The sequence below is a fragment of the Neolamprologus brichardi genome, chromosome 1 (genome assembly GCF_056152115.1).
Source record: "Neolamprologus brichardi isolate AB-2024 chromosome 1, ASM5615211v1, whole genome shotgun sequence".
In the NCBI taxonomy this organism is placed as follows: domain Eukaryota; kingdom Metazoa; phylum Chordata; class Actinopteri; order Cichliformes; family Cichlidae; genus Neolamprologus; species Neolamprologus brichardi.
Window position 1 is genome coordinate 35,046,426 of NC_142104.1, and position 14,461 is coordinate 35,060,886.

The 14,461-nt window shown below is 46.6% G+C and overlaps 1 long non-coding RNA gene across 6 annotated transcripts in view; it reads right to left on the bottom strand.

The window, feature by feature from the left end:
- Positions 1 to 1,883: 1,883 nt before the first annotated feature.
- LOC148106462 (uncharacterized) overlaps positions 1,884 to 14,461 on the bottom strand; it is a 138,048-nt gene continuing 125,470 nt past the window's right edge. The window contains exons 1-3 of one of the 6 annotated variants that reach the window (XR_015719087.1): positions 8,346 to 9,015; positions 7,694 to 7,748; positions 1,884 to 3,350 (exon numbers count right to left, since the gene is read on the bottom strand). This is a non-coding gene — a long non-coding RNA (uncharacterized LOC148106462). Of the gene's footprint in view, positions 3,354 to 7,693; positions 7,749 to 8,345; positions 9,016 to 14,461 lie in introns of those variants that run through there. The other 5 variants (XR_015719083.1, XR_015719081.1, XR_015719079.1 and 2 more) reach the window with 5 other exon arrangements.

The following is a 14,461-nucleotide window of genomic DNA, read 5'->3' on the forward strand; positions in this document are numbered from 1 at the left end:
CATTGAATTGTTATCAAACTGTTGGAATTAAAGAAAAAACGATTGATTTAAGTGAAACAATAACCGTGTGTAGAGTATTTATAACAAAAAGATTTTTGAATATATTACATAATCTGATCAGAAGCAGCTAAAAATGAACGGGACTGAAAGGAGCACGAGCGACAGACTCATATCCTCCCTCGTGTAATGATCCCTCCCTCGCCCCGTCTCTCGCTCGCCCTGTCCTCAGATGCCTTTTGGCCTACTTTCGGCTGCAGAGAGCTCCAGTGTGTGTGAGCCAAATCTCTGCGTGGATTTACAGGCAGAGCGTGCGAGAGATGGAGGCAGAGCGAGAGACAGCGAACCGGGTGACCAGAAAATATCATGTCAAGTAAGGTATTCGGCTTTGGGCTGTGGGGACGCTCGCTGTGCCTCCTCGTGTTTGTTCCAGTGGTCACGGCTGACAAACAGATTTAATCAGCTTCTTTGGTGCAACAGTCCTAATCATCTTTGAATCATTAAGACATTAGAATCAATACCAAAAGAAATACATTTGATTAGATGGTAATTTGTATTTGATTTTTACTCATTTTACATTAAAAAATGCAGAAATTGAGTCTCAAGTGACAGTTTTGGAAAATAAGCACGACTCTAAAACCAAACGTCAAAATGTCCTGTTAAAAATCATGTTTTACAACGAATTTCCACTCTGTTTGTTTTCTATAACTCAAGCGTTTCATGGCAAATCACAGGACGAGTGTTAGATGGACTCACGTGGAGGTGAGAGGCTCGAGACATCCAAGTGTGGAAACAGTGAAAAACATCCAAATATGTGCAGGTTTAACAGTGTGAGCTGTTAGATACTCTGCATGTAAAAAAGCCACTAAAGTCAATCCTGATGAACTTACCTGATAACTGAGCAGAAACTGACATGATTCATTATTATTGGCCGACTCTAACATTCAGCTCACTGAGAAACATTAGTTACAAATGTGATGTTTCTTTAAGAAGTGAAAATAAAGACGACAACTTTGACCATTAGTGCGTCACTTTATTCAAAGATTATTTCAATGAACACAAAAAAATGTTCCTTTATTCTAAATTGATATTGTTTGATTTTCCCAAAAAACACACTATTATTTACAGCATCATCCCTGTGTGTGTGTGTGAAGCTATAGCTATGATCTGATTTCACCAGCCACAGGATGAACTCTGGAGAAGGTACAGGCTCTCATACCATCTTCGCACTCACTAATCCTTCTGCAAAAGAAGCTTTCTGTGTCCATAATCCGTCTCGTTATCACCGTCCAATATTAAACCAACAGCTATGTGGAAGTAACAAGTCCAGACAGAACTCTCGGGTGTTCAAAGTACTTCTTGGAAATGTGGTGAATCAGCAAGGATGGGGAGGCAGGATGAGGGAGAATGAACTGCTGCATGGACCGGTGGAGGATTCTCCTGTGACCTTTGTATCAAATTTAATTGTATATTTTTTGAGAATATTGTTACTGTTAGGTTGGAGGTCCTAGTGCACTGCATATATCACAGTTTTAGCCGTACCACTTAAAGATACTGCATGTGCTTACACTGGACTAGACATTTTTTCAAAGTGTATAAAAATTCACCACGTGTGGTGTTGGACTGTTAACCATGCTGACATGTGACCAAAGATACTGGGGTACGTTAGCACTGATCTCTTAAACACTGCACAGCATGCTAGTGTTTGCATGCCAACAATTATACTGAAGTTTGAAGCAGAAAACTAGAAATCGCCCAACACAGTGAATAAGTTTCATATATGAATAAGAGACACGTTAGCTAACACTAGCATATCTGTGTTAGCATTCTTCATTTCCCATAAATGTTAAAATGTTGGTACATTAGTCAAAGAACAGAAAACGAGGACATTTCATTAAGACTTTATTTCCATGTTTACATTACAGAGACATGTGAAGCATTAAAAAGCAGCTCCTACTGTCACAGATCACACGCATGTCCTGGTCAAACTATAAGCTATAAAAGAAAGACGTCTACACAGCGTGTGGGCAGCTGGTTGTTATATGAGTCTCATGTTCATGAACTGTTCCCCGACATGTCCTGACCTGGTCTAAAAGGCTGCAAGAGAGAGAGAGACAAAGTCATTTAAAAGCTGTTACACAACGAAGCCGAGCACAGCCTGTGAAATACAACCAAGAATGTGCTGATTTTCCTCTAAAAGCAACAAAGTAACACTTATTGATATCTGCACACTTTTAATAAATCATGCAAACATTCATGTAGGTCCAGAAAAAGACTCGCGTTTCACAACAATATAAAACTGTCTCATTTAAAGACATATGGACAGAGCTGAAAGAAGACTGACATCGTCCTCGTCAGCTGTCTTTTTTAATTTATTGTTTTTAAGGAGATCCTGTAACACGTCTCCGTAACTCAGAAACAAAAACAGCTTTAATAGAGTATAAAAATACTCCCAAAGATGAAATAAAAACACGTTAGACGGCCGAATCTCACACGTCACACAGAGCTTCTATTAATAAGTGTAAGAGTTGAAAGAATTGACAGTCAGTGAGGTTTTATTTAGACACAGAGGACACATCAGAAGGAAAAACTTCTATATTTATTCAGAAGAAATTGAAGTTTCTATATGAACAAACGTGGCGTCCAGATTCACCACCGAGATAACACAGGAGGGTGAATCCAAGTTTACATCAGAATATAATATAAAACAACTTGTGACAAATAGTCTAAAAATAGCACAACTGGATCATCTGGAAATATCCAAAAACACACGTGTGTGGATTAATGGAGCACATTAACCAGTCGGAAAACTGGGTTTGGAGAAAAACTGGTGAATTGAGTCACACGAGACTGCTGGGCAGGTCGTAACAGGCTCTACAGTATGTCGAGCTGCAGCTCGGCTTAAATCTGAGATGCAGCATATTTCAGAATCGTGTCGGTATAACGAGCGCCGGCTTTGTTAAATGATCTAACAGGAACTTCACACACGATGCAAGTTCTGCTCTTCGCTCCGTTTCCACTAGAAGCTCATTGTGAAGGCTACAACAAAAGCATCACAGCCACCACAGATGAACAGAGCAGCATGAAGCTACGACACCAAGACAGCTCACTGAGAGGAATTAGATGGATGTTTATTGCACCTCAGACAGCTCCAGCACTGGGACAGAGTTTTCAGCTTTAAATCACGCCCTCTATTTCACATTTAAGGTAAAGCGCCAAAGAAGGATCGCAGCTCTGAACGTTCATGAACACGTCAGAGGACACCTGTTCAGTTTGAACAGAAAGTCGAAGGCGCCTCGTCCAGGTCGGCGAGCACACGTGATCCTGCAGATCCACATCCACGGCAGGATTTTCTGCTTTAAAAGAAAGAAACGATTCAGTGTTTACAGCGTTCAGTTTATCTTCATCAATAAAATGCTTCTGTACTGTGCGTCCGTTCTGATACTTGTTAGTGTTTACAAAATAAAAGCTTCTGCTTTAATAACATTCTGAAAAGATTTTCACATTATCGCTCAAACAGAAAGAGTTTTTACGACTTTCATCGACTCCAGCTTCAGAGGAAAGACTGAAACACAGGACAAGTCATTTTTACCGTTACAAACAAAGCTCATAATCACTGTTATGTTGTAATAAGAGGCTGATTCATAGAAGCAAAAGCCTCAAATTGTGTCACAGACTTGATCTCATCCAGATCCAGCTGATGCATCGCTCGCCCACCACCAAATGTTTCTGATATCACCTCCCCGACCAGTTGAAATAAATATGTTAACAAAAAGAAATGATGAGCACAGCTTTCTGGTTCGTGTGCTTCAGCATGTTTTCCTTCAAACCTACAAAAACCACCAAAAACACACGAAGACGATGATGATGCACAGGAGGGTTACACGCTGACTCATCGGGGGATTTCCAGCCTTTCTTTAAATGCAAAGTGACCTGCAGCAGGACGACACAGATGGGCTGCCGCTCGTCACTACCTGGCTCTTTATTGGAGCTTTTTAATGTGTGATTGTTGACATACTGTGGGCGACTCAGATTAATGAGGTTTGTTAGTCTGTAGTCTGGTTAATCTGCTGCTGTAATGCGGCTCGTTCACACAGGCTTGCGCACCAACACACCCAGACAAACGACAAGTGATGCTGAAAATGCACCGGTCCATCCCACCAGCGCATTTCAAAGCCGCCCAGATGGCAGACAAAACAGCGTACAGTTTGGCAGTCGGTGCCCAGACCGGGCGAACAGAAATGAGAAACAATGAAAGCTCTGGACGTGCCCCAAATTCTAAATCTTTGGCCAAGCTGCAGAGCCGAGGAGAGCCTCAGCAATTCCAGCTACGCGGCGAGAAAATCGGCCCCAGGTGTGCAACAGTTAGAAAAAAGCAAAAAAAATGCCCTCTGCTGCTCTCAGATGGCGTGGGTAGCGAGCATCGGCCGGCACGAGAGGACCCACGTGGAGCTGCGACGCCATCTTGTTTCACCGACAGACTTGGAAGGGGCAGCGATCCCCTCTGCAGTGTGGGGAACACACACACACACATCACATTACAGACGTGTTGACAGATAGTGTAGGAAGCACACTGGTTATTGATGAATGAGCTTCTCCCGCCTGCAGCCGAGCGGCTGTGTGTCGAAGGGAGTGGCAGAAAAAAAGCTGCAGATTGGCGAGCGAGGCTGATGCAGAGGGAAACCATCCCCGCTGCCACAAAGAGGCTCACCGCCAGCCGTCTGTCGCCTACGTCGATGCATTTTCACAGCGAGCTTTCTCACTTTTACTCTGAAATAAGCCGACTCGATTTTCACGAGAGGGTTTAGGCATAACCAACGGACCGTCCTCACAAACCCACACCAGGGTCGGCCTTCAGCGGTCCGTCTTAACGCAAAGTCCGTCCACATTAAACAGGATTACAATCAACTGTTGCCATTCCAGGCTGAATTTTGCAAGTCTGAAGACTAAAACTAGACCAGAGTAAATCCCTGGGATTGTGCGGTGCAGCAGCTTTGCAAGGCACGCGTTATTCCAGACCGCCACTGCTGTGGAAAAGCAAGCACAGAAACACATTTTGCATAAAGATCCTAACATAATCTGGGTGATGGAGCAGCTTATCGTAGCTGGTACATGCCCAGCAGTCACACTGTAAGTGTCTGTCCTCCATGTCTGGCTCAGCTTTGGGGACACAGTGTACAGACAGCGTGCAGAGGAGCCGAACAATGGACGGCGCAAGCCTGCGGCTCCTTTGGAGCTTAGCGGCTAGGCGCTAACTTGCTCCAGGTTAGTGTGCGCTCATCGAGCTGAGCGAATCAAAAGCGATTTGGAGGCAGAGAGAATGTAGAAGAAGAGACGGGGCTCACAGAGGCGTTACATAAGACAGCAGGGTTCAAGCTACAGTCCACGTTGGTTCATCAACAACACGAAAGCTTCTTCTGATCGGAGGCAAAGCACTGAGAGGGTGAAGCTCAACACAGAACTGTCAATGCGAGAAACACAAGTGGAAACGTTACACTGAAGCATTTACTAATGAAGATGAGGGGTCGCCACTGTGCATCGACCCTGCTGCTAAAATATGAAACGCACAAATCTAGCACTGAACTTTCTGCATGAAGGGAAGTATCCATGGAGATAACTTATCATCGATACCCTGCTACGCTCCATTAATGCCACGACACGGCGGAGTAGGAGTTCAGGCAGATATCGAAGAATCAGGTAGTCGAAGAGCTGCTGCTGTGCTGCAAACAGGTATCGCGAGAGCGACCGGCAGGGTGGCGTGCATGTGCAGATCTCACCCATTAACCAGCAGCTCGTGCAAAAAGAGCCACCACGTGCCCCTACGACCGAGTCAGCAGGTAGGATCCTCGTTACTATCGTTGACAAAGTGTCGTCCAATCAGAATCGACTCAGCAGCTGCACCGTTCATTCATGGATCGCGGTCGGTGGTGGTATCATCGCAGTTTAGAAACGCCCTGGCGATGGCTGCTAGCCGCCTGCCAGTGTTTTCACGTTGTCACCTTTGCTTTGGCACGCGCGAATAAGCGTTAGTGTTGGCGAGGGTTTGCTGAGGTCAAGCACATCATGTACAGAGCTGTCATAGTCACGCTCTCGACATCCCTCTGTGCTGCTCTCAAGTCACGGAAGCCGAGCAAGTATCCAGGCCTGCTGCGAAAACCGGGAAAAAAGGGCTGCGAGACTCATCACTGTGCACGAGACGAGACTGACCATCGCCACGGCAATAGCACCATCCATCACAAGCTGCTCAGCAACACCTATTGGCTTTAGCAGGAACATGTATTGGTTTTAGCGAGCATTGTTAGCGTCAGTGCTCCACCTGAAGCTGTTTTTAAAAAATTAGTAACTAACAGTAAGTATTATTAGCCATTACAGCTCTGAGTGGGCCCTCTATTTCAGACCATGTGACACGAAAACTCAAACACAGAATCCTGCGGAGATTCATCAACATGCTACTTTAGCGTAAAGCTTTTCTATGCGGTCCAACATGGTGCTTGTGGTCCACACTGCGAGAATCGAGCCTCAGCTGTGACAAGATGATCGCTTCCTGTCACCCCTCTGCACACCTTTAGCTCAGGCGGCCTCAGCTCTGTCACATGACTTCAATAAAGCGTGCACGACGCTACGCTCCCATCAACTAAAGCCCAGATATTTGATTTCATGTGCCGTGAAGAAGCGAGGCGGCAAAGCGGGCAGATGGGAAGAGCGAAAACTCCAGGTAACAACATCATGCCGGGGTGTGAGTCAAGCTGTGAAGTGTGACATGGTTAACGCCTTAGCTCACTGCGCCACGGCCCCCCCCCCCTCGGTCGCCATTGTTGGAGGCAGGAAGGTGCGGGAGATAGCGCTGCCTGTGCATCTCTCTCAGCTCCCGAGAGCCTAACCCGTGGACATGAAAGCACAACGTCACAAGTTAGGGTCTCAGGGATGGAGAAAGACGCGCATCCTGAACGAACTCCTCTCCCTCGTTGCACAGCTGCTTTGAACCCTCTCGGAAATCGTTCGTATTCCTGCGCAGGAATAACCTCCGTGTGCTGGACTTGCTCATAAGTCAAATGAGGACTCGGAGCGTCTCCTGCATACAGAGCGAGCTCTGCCTCGCACAGCCTCAGAGCCAACGCATTAGCTGCAAGCTCCACAGCCCCCTATGCATTCGTGAGCATACAACAAGTGCAAGCCTCAGCCAGACACAACACTGGCCAGCCCCCCTCCCTCAACTATCTCTCTCCCCCTCCCCCACCTCGGCTGAACAATACAGCACTTTGAAAAATGCCTCCTGCCATCAGGTACAGAGCCTGCTGCCGTACTGTACGTCCAAAGATCTGCGAAGGTCTGCTTCTGTTCTTTATCGACCGTTACTCGCAGGAGATGCAAAAGACAAAAGCCCCGCGTGGATGCATCGGCTTCAGCATTGAAATTTGCGCAGCATCTCACAGTCCATCTCGCACGAAGACTTGCACGCTCGTCCGACCGACATGCCTTTTGCCTGGTGCAACAAAAATCGTTTGGCGACCGCTCAGCGCTTACAAGTGCACATCCCTGCTCAGCACAAGCTTCCCAATCCTCCCGAGAGGCTGCGCAGGGAAAAAGACAAGCCTGATGACAAAGCTCTACAGTTCCTTCGTGCTACCATGGTGGTCTAAAGCGTAGGAAACAGATGGGGAGCGGAGAGGAAGAGAATTTGTTGGTATCGACTCACCCTCCCCTTTGGATCCAGGATGCCCCAATCGCTCGCTGCTCTCCGAGCTCGCTGCCTGCTCAGGGAGGGGAAGAAAGAGGAGACAGAGAAAGAAAGCTCAGATTTAAACTTACAGCACGCCAGCAAGGCTCCGGTAACGCTCAGAAAAAGATTTCCTTTCATTTTATTTGAAGAAAAAACGATGAGCGGTACAAAGCCGAGGCCGGTCCTGCTGGAGCTCAGGCGGAATAAATAGCGAGCGGCACGGAGACGAGAAAGATGAGGATGGGTGGTAGGACTGAGCCGGAATGAACCATGTGCACATTCCCTCTCCCTCTATCACTTTGCTGCTCTCTCTCTCTCTCTCACACACACACACAGTCCGGTCAGGACAGTCGCTGAGACCGTTTCCAGGAAAACAAAGCACTGCAAGGATGCAAGAGTTACGGTTAGGTAAGAAAGGTAGGCGAGGAGGGAAAGAGAGGCGGCGAGAGAAGGAGGTAAAAGAGAGCTGAGCCTCAGAATCAGCGCTCGCAGCCAGTGGAGCATGCCAGCTTCTGCCTCACCGACGTGAGGAGGGGCGAGAAAGGGGCGGGGTGGGGGGGCGCGCACACACACACACACACACACACACACACACACACACACACACACACACACAGCCGCTACTTACTTTGTATCCAAACCTGCAGGTCCCGGCGCAGGTTGGTGACAAAGGGGGAGGACGTGCACGCACACCCGAGTTAAAGGACAAAAACCGACGTGCCTGCTGATCTCTTGTCTCGCTCCGCTTTCTTTCCAATCACATGCAGAGGTGGAAAGGAGGGAAGACGGGAGAAAAAGAAAAAGCATACCTCCCTCTCCCTCTCCCTTCCCAGAGAGTCTCCCTCAGTCTTTCTCTGCTGCCCGAGCTGATCGAAGGAGAACGAGAGAGGGAGAGATCATCCATTAATTTGCCTCACAGCTGTAATCGCTTACAGCCAGAGGCCCACTTTTCCTCTGTATCAGACAGGGTGGGGGCGGGGGGGGGTTAGGGGCAGGAGAAAGTCGTCCTTTTTTTCTCCCACCTCGCTGTTGTCCATTTTCCAAACAGAAAACAAATCCACTCTTTTGCTGGCATGCAGAGAAAAACCAACAAAAATCCACTTTTCCCGTCTTTCTGTCGGCTGTCTCATTCTGCGCCTCACACCAGCCGGCCTCTTTCACACCGTCCTCTCAGAGAGAGAGAGAGGGGCCATAGAAACATTGCTACATGATGTGCTTTGGCTTATACAGGCTACATTTAATCTCCACTGGCTCCCCCAGGCTTTGGTATGGAGAGAGACGGAGAGAGAGTGAGAGGGAGGGAGGAGGGAGGGAGAAAAAGAGGAGAGATGATGGGGGGAGGGACAGATGGAGCGAAACGAAGGAGAGCAGCGACCTACAACTGGCTGCAGGCTCAAATCAGCGACGGGGCCTGAAGAGGCTGGAAGGAGAGAGGAAAGAAAGGAAGAAAGGAAAAATCCCCGAGACCACACTGCCCTCTTGCTTTCCTCCTGCGAGCGATCGACCGCCTGCGTCTGCAGCCCGGCTAATCTCCCGTCCGTCGTGCTGCTTCTCAATACAGCTGCAGTAGAAAACCGAGCATCTGGATCTGCAGCACGATCCACCTCTGTAAGCCGGCCTTTGTGAAAAATAATCATGCTACATATTTTACAGTCTCCCCGTTGACACGTTCGCGTACGTGCACACGCACAACACAATGCAGCAATCCTCATTTATCACCTGCTTTGTGTCCACACAGAGCCAGTCTTCTGTCAGGTGCTAATATTAGCCTGCTTTGATGGTGAGAGCCTGCAGCAGGCAGACAAAGGCGCACACGCATGCACGCTGAGGCGTGTAGGCTCAAACACAAGTATGGTTAAACTTCACACGCGTGTGATAAATGTGCAAAAGGCAACATAATAAACCACCGGGCTAATGAAACTTTGCATCCAGCTCAGGTGCCACCGATTTACCCATCCCGCTCTCTCCAAGTATTTATTATCTGCTGGTAACGGCCAGGAATCTGCACCCGGCCAGCCAAGCGGTGCGTCAAGAGAGACCCAGATCTGTCACGCTGTAGCCCACGCGCACGCCAACAAAGCAGCAGGGCTGCAAACAAACCTGCAGCAGCAGGTCTGCAGAGCCCGAAACAAACACGGCCGCCGGGTGGGGCGACGACGGGCACGACGACGGGCACGACGACGGGCACGACGCGCTGCCGGCCGCAGAGCTTGACTGACACCTGTCACATCGGACCATCGCAGCTGAGGTCGGGAGGTCGTTGCTGTGGCAACGGGGATGGCGAAAAGAAAGGTTCAGGAAGAGGACGTCTGACCTGTGCCGACTGGATTTCTGTGAAAATCATCGATGTTCAACTGGAAACAGTGCATAAACGTTTTGCAGTAATCAGATTTTTCTGTGTGATGTCAGCAACCTGATGGCGTCCTGACCCAGAGCAACGCTGGCCGAGAGTCGTTCTGCAGCAAAGGCAGATGCAAACATGAAACGTTGTGTGAAATGTTCCTAAACTACTCAGCAACACAGTAACGATGTGAGATAACATTACGCACAGGAAAATGCTGAAAACCAATAATGAACGTGCTCATGAGCAGCACTCACAGCTCACTCAGAAACCTCCACAAATGCAAGTTTCAAATCTCTCATGCATAGAAAACAAATAAATAAATATGATTCAGAAAACTACTGAATTACTGAAAAACTCCCTGTAGTCTCACTAATTACAACATCTTTGGAAATTACAGATGCGCTCATCACTGCAGGCTTGCGTGTGAAGGCACCGCACATGCTCAGTGACGTACAGTCTGGAGCGATACATCTGCAGCGTTTCTTTGTCACTGAAGGTCTTGCTCATTTCAGCAAGACAGTGCCAAAGCACACTCTGTACACAAATTTAGCCTTGAAATGATTCAAGGACCCACAATCAATCTTGTTTTCACTTCACAGAGCATACAAGCTTCTGTAGAAACTGAGTTTTTGTGATTTTAATCTTGATTTTATTTTATTTTTACCAAACCTGATACCAACTTAAGGCTAGACTAGAACAGGTCAACTAAAAAGGTGCACATCTACTCTTGACTTCTTAAATGTATTTTTAAAAGTGTCAAATTCTGCAAAAAAAAGATGGAAAACGTAAATAAAACTTTCTCCTGGGACTGCCCACAGATGTAGGCACACATGGTGAATGTAAAAGCACACATGCATTTGTACAAATGAAATTATTGCAGTCTAACCTGAGGTGGATCCTTCGCAGGGTTAACCAACAGGGGGCAGCCTCATGCTCCTCTGCTGTAAACATATGCACTTGTAGACGAGTGCCAGGCTTCAGTATATAACATATGAAGGCCAGTGCGCTCATGTTACTGCTGCTGAAGAGGGAGTGTTGCCAGCAGCAAAGCAGGAGAGGCAAAACGTCAGCGTTAGAAGAGGGAAGAGCTGCTCGCTTTGCATTCAGGATTAGAGTTCAAATATTCCTCTTTTGATTTCTTTGCAGATCCACTCCAGCGCTGGAGAAACCAGAACCTTGAGAATATCTGTGTTGCTGTGCAGTAATCATTTCAATCAGTTTATTTCCTGTTCCTCCCCGACTGTCACAATATTTCACATGTCACACAGAGTGACAGCAGCATCTGCATCTGCCGATTGGAAATATTGTGACAATAATTGTCGAGGCTGACAGCAGACGTTACTGATGGCGAGCGGACTGGGACGCTACAGTGGCGTCCCAGTCCCCTTCGTATCCATCAGCGCACAAACAGCAAGACCGAAGCAGCCGGCCTCCTTCCTCGCAGTCATCAGCACTAATGAGGTCATCGCCGTTGCCTCGGAACGGAAACCCGGTGACGCTTCGGTGCACGTCAGTCCCATCGGCCACGCAACAATGCAGCGTTTCTGATCTCACAGGCCAACGCTGCTGCCTGCACATCAAACAGTACAGATCTGCGCTGCCAGCTGGCACAAACAGAGCTGAGTCGGAAGTACGCAAAAACATACAGGAAGAGATATTCACATCCGATACACTGCAGCACAAGCAAAACATGTCGGGAAATTACTGGCAACAATTTTGGGAATAAATGAAGAAAATGTTTCTGTTTTTACTACTGAACACTTTGTGACTTTTGGATAGTTGGCGAGACAAAATAAGTTTATTGAACCCAAAAGAAACATCAACGAAACCAGAAAGATGCATTTCAAAATATTTTCCACAAAGGTCCAGATTTATCTGACCCCGAACAGCCGCAGACCAACTCGTGATGTGCAAACACACACACACACACGCACGCACTAACAGGCCAAAAAGTGTCGGGACATGTTATCGACCAAGTTGAGTGTGTGGTGTCTCGATTTAGCACGCCGTTAAACAATAACAGTGGACTATATTGATCCAGCTGTGCAGAGTGCCGTGCATACCTCAGGGAAAGCTAGGAGGTTGTACAGTTATCTCCCGGGGTGTAATTCTCAACTATACAACCTACTACCTCAACCTGGGAGCAAGCAGACCTGGCCCACAGGGCTCAATGGCGACAAACACGTGGAGCAGGAACAGGAAGCTGCTCGTGGGCTCGAACGGTCGTATCTTATTTGTTCGCGACATCACTCCATCCCATCTGTGTCGGCAGTGCAACTCTGTATCTTAGATACGGTCTCTATATACAAAGCAGATAAGCACATACTCCACAGCTTCTCCAAACCCCTGTCCACACACACACACACACACACACACACACACACACACACACACACACACACCTGCCCAAATGCTGACCAGATTTTTAAAGTCTCCTTGGAGTCAGAAATGTTGCACTTCTCGCTGCGTTTGGCCCGTCGAGCTTTCCTGCACACCTGACACTACAGTATATCACAACAGTGTCACAGCTGCTAAAGGTCTCCAACATGAGACCTGAATCCATCAGCACACACACACACACACACACACACACACACCAACAAACCCATAATCTGACTGGTCACATCTGCAGATGTCCAAATGACCTCGATTACATCAACAGTGACAAAAATCTCGAAAATGCATCGTCCATGATGTTACACACAGCTGAAGAAGATTACTGTATGTAACTACAGGAAAATATTTACACATTTCTTCAAATTACTAATGTATATTTCTGTAAAATCAGACACAGAGAAACAGTCTGGTATTTAAAGGGTTTCTTCTGAGCTAATTTGGGATTTTTATGGTTAAAAACATCAAATATAAATCAGTTCTTGAAGCAGTATTTTACATTTTTCTGGAGGGGGGGGGATAAGAAATGAAAAATGCTTCCTGCTGCTCTTTTTTAACTGTCAGCATATGAGAAGTAATGGCCATTTGTGAGAAAACAAGCTTTACCAACTGTCATCTGTATGCATCCTCTAATTGGGCCGTCGTCTTCATTAACACCAGGAAGGCCACACCGCAGCTAATTGACTGCTGACTGAAGAAACCTGCTGAGCTAACATTTGAAATGCACACAAGCTGTAATTACATTTTTGCTTTTAATTGACTCCTTGTTGGCTCACTGTTACCCTCTCAAAGTTCTTCTTCTACAAAGATTTCAGCTCGGAGGACATGTGAGGAGTTTTGCACAGTTAAACGCTGATTCGATGTATTTAGAGTAAGAAGTTCGAGTTCAGCTACAACCTGGACTGTGTCTGTGACACAAACAGTTAAAGCGTTTGGGAGCCGTGCACAGCCCCCGCCGTTGGCCGCTGATCCTGCTTGGGGTGGTTGGAGCTGCACAGACGCAGACCTGTAGATACAAGCTTGTGGTGTCACTTAACACAAGTTCGGATCTACGGGTTTGGGGCTGCGAGCAGATGACTTCAGGAATCCATCAGCGTGGCGACACGGAACAAATGAGCAGCTTTAATTATGGAAATCTTTTAGACTTATGGCAAACGTGTTTGTCTGCGTGTGCGCAACAAGTCCGACTGTTTCCCCGAGCAGCAGGAATCAGCTCGAAAGGAAGAAAAGCTCGACACGACTCGTAGCCAAAGTGTGATACTCTCTGAGCCCGATATTCAGCTTCAGCCTGCAAAAATGATTCACGAGTGAGCAAAGTTTAGCCTTTAACACAAGACGTTTAATCGCTGTGTTTAATGCAAAAAAAAAAAAAAAGAACTGAAATAATAATTATAAATAATTTTCCCACAAAAACAAACAAAACCTTTATTTGTGCCTCAGCACACACTGCAGTGGCTCACTGCAGGCCCACAATGCACTGCAGCACAGCAGATACTTGAACCTGCAGGAGCTACGCCGGCTTCTGTCCCACTCTGACGAAGTCGCTTCACTCAGCTGGAAAAATTCACGCATGTGGCTGCTGACAGAAAATGTTCTAAACAGGAAAAATGCTCTGAAAAAAATCCGTCAATGCCAGCTTGAATTTCTGGATTATGCTGAGTTCAAACTAATGCAATTAAAGACAAAAGTTCTTAAGAAATGCTGTTTTAATAACTGAATACAGATTTTTATTATTATTTGCTGGAATTACAAAAACAAAAATGACAAAATATTTACAATTTTGATTTCTGGGAAAAAAAAAAAAAAAAAAAAAGTGCAGCTTTTAATTTTGCAAATGTTTTCCAGCAAATTCAGAATAAAAATGTGATTGCAGGTAAAAGCGATGCACTTTAAGATGACGCGGACATTCGAACACATTGTCTAATGTTGTCGTTCTGCAGCACAAACACCAACAGAAGAAAACAAGAGTTTTAACTTTCAGACATTTAAACTTTTCCTTCGGCCTG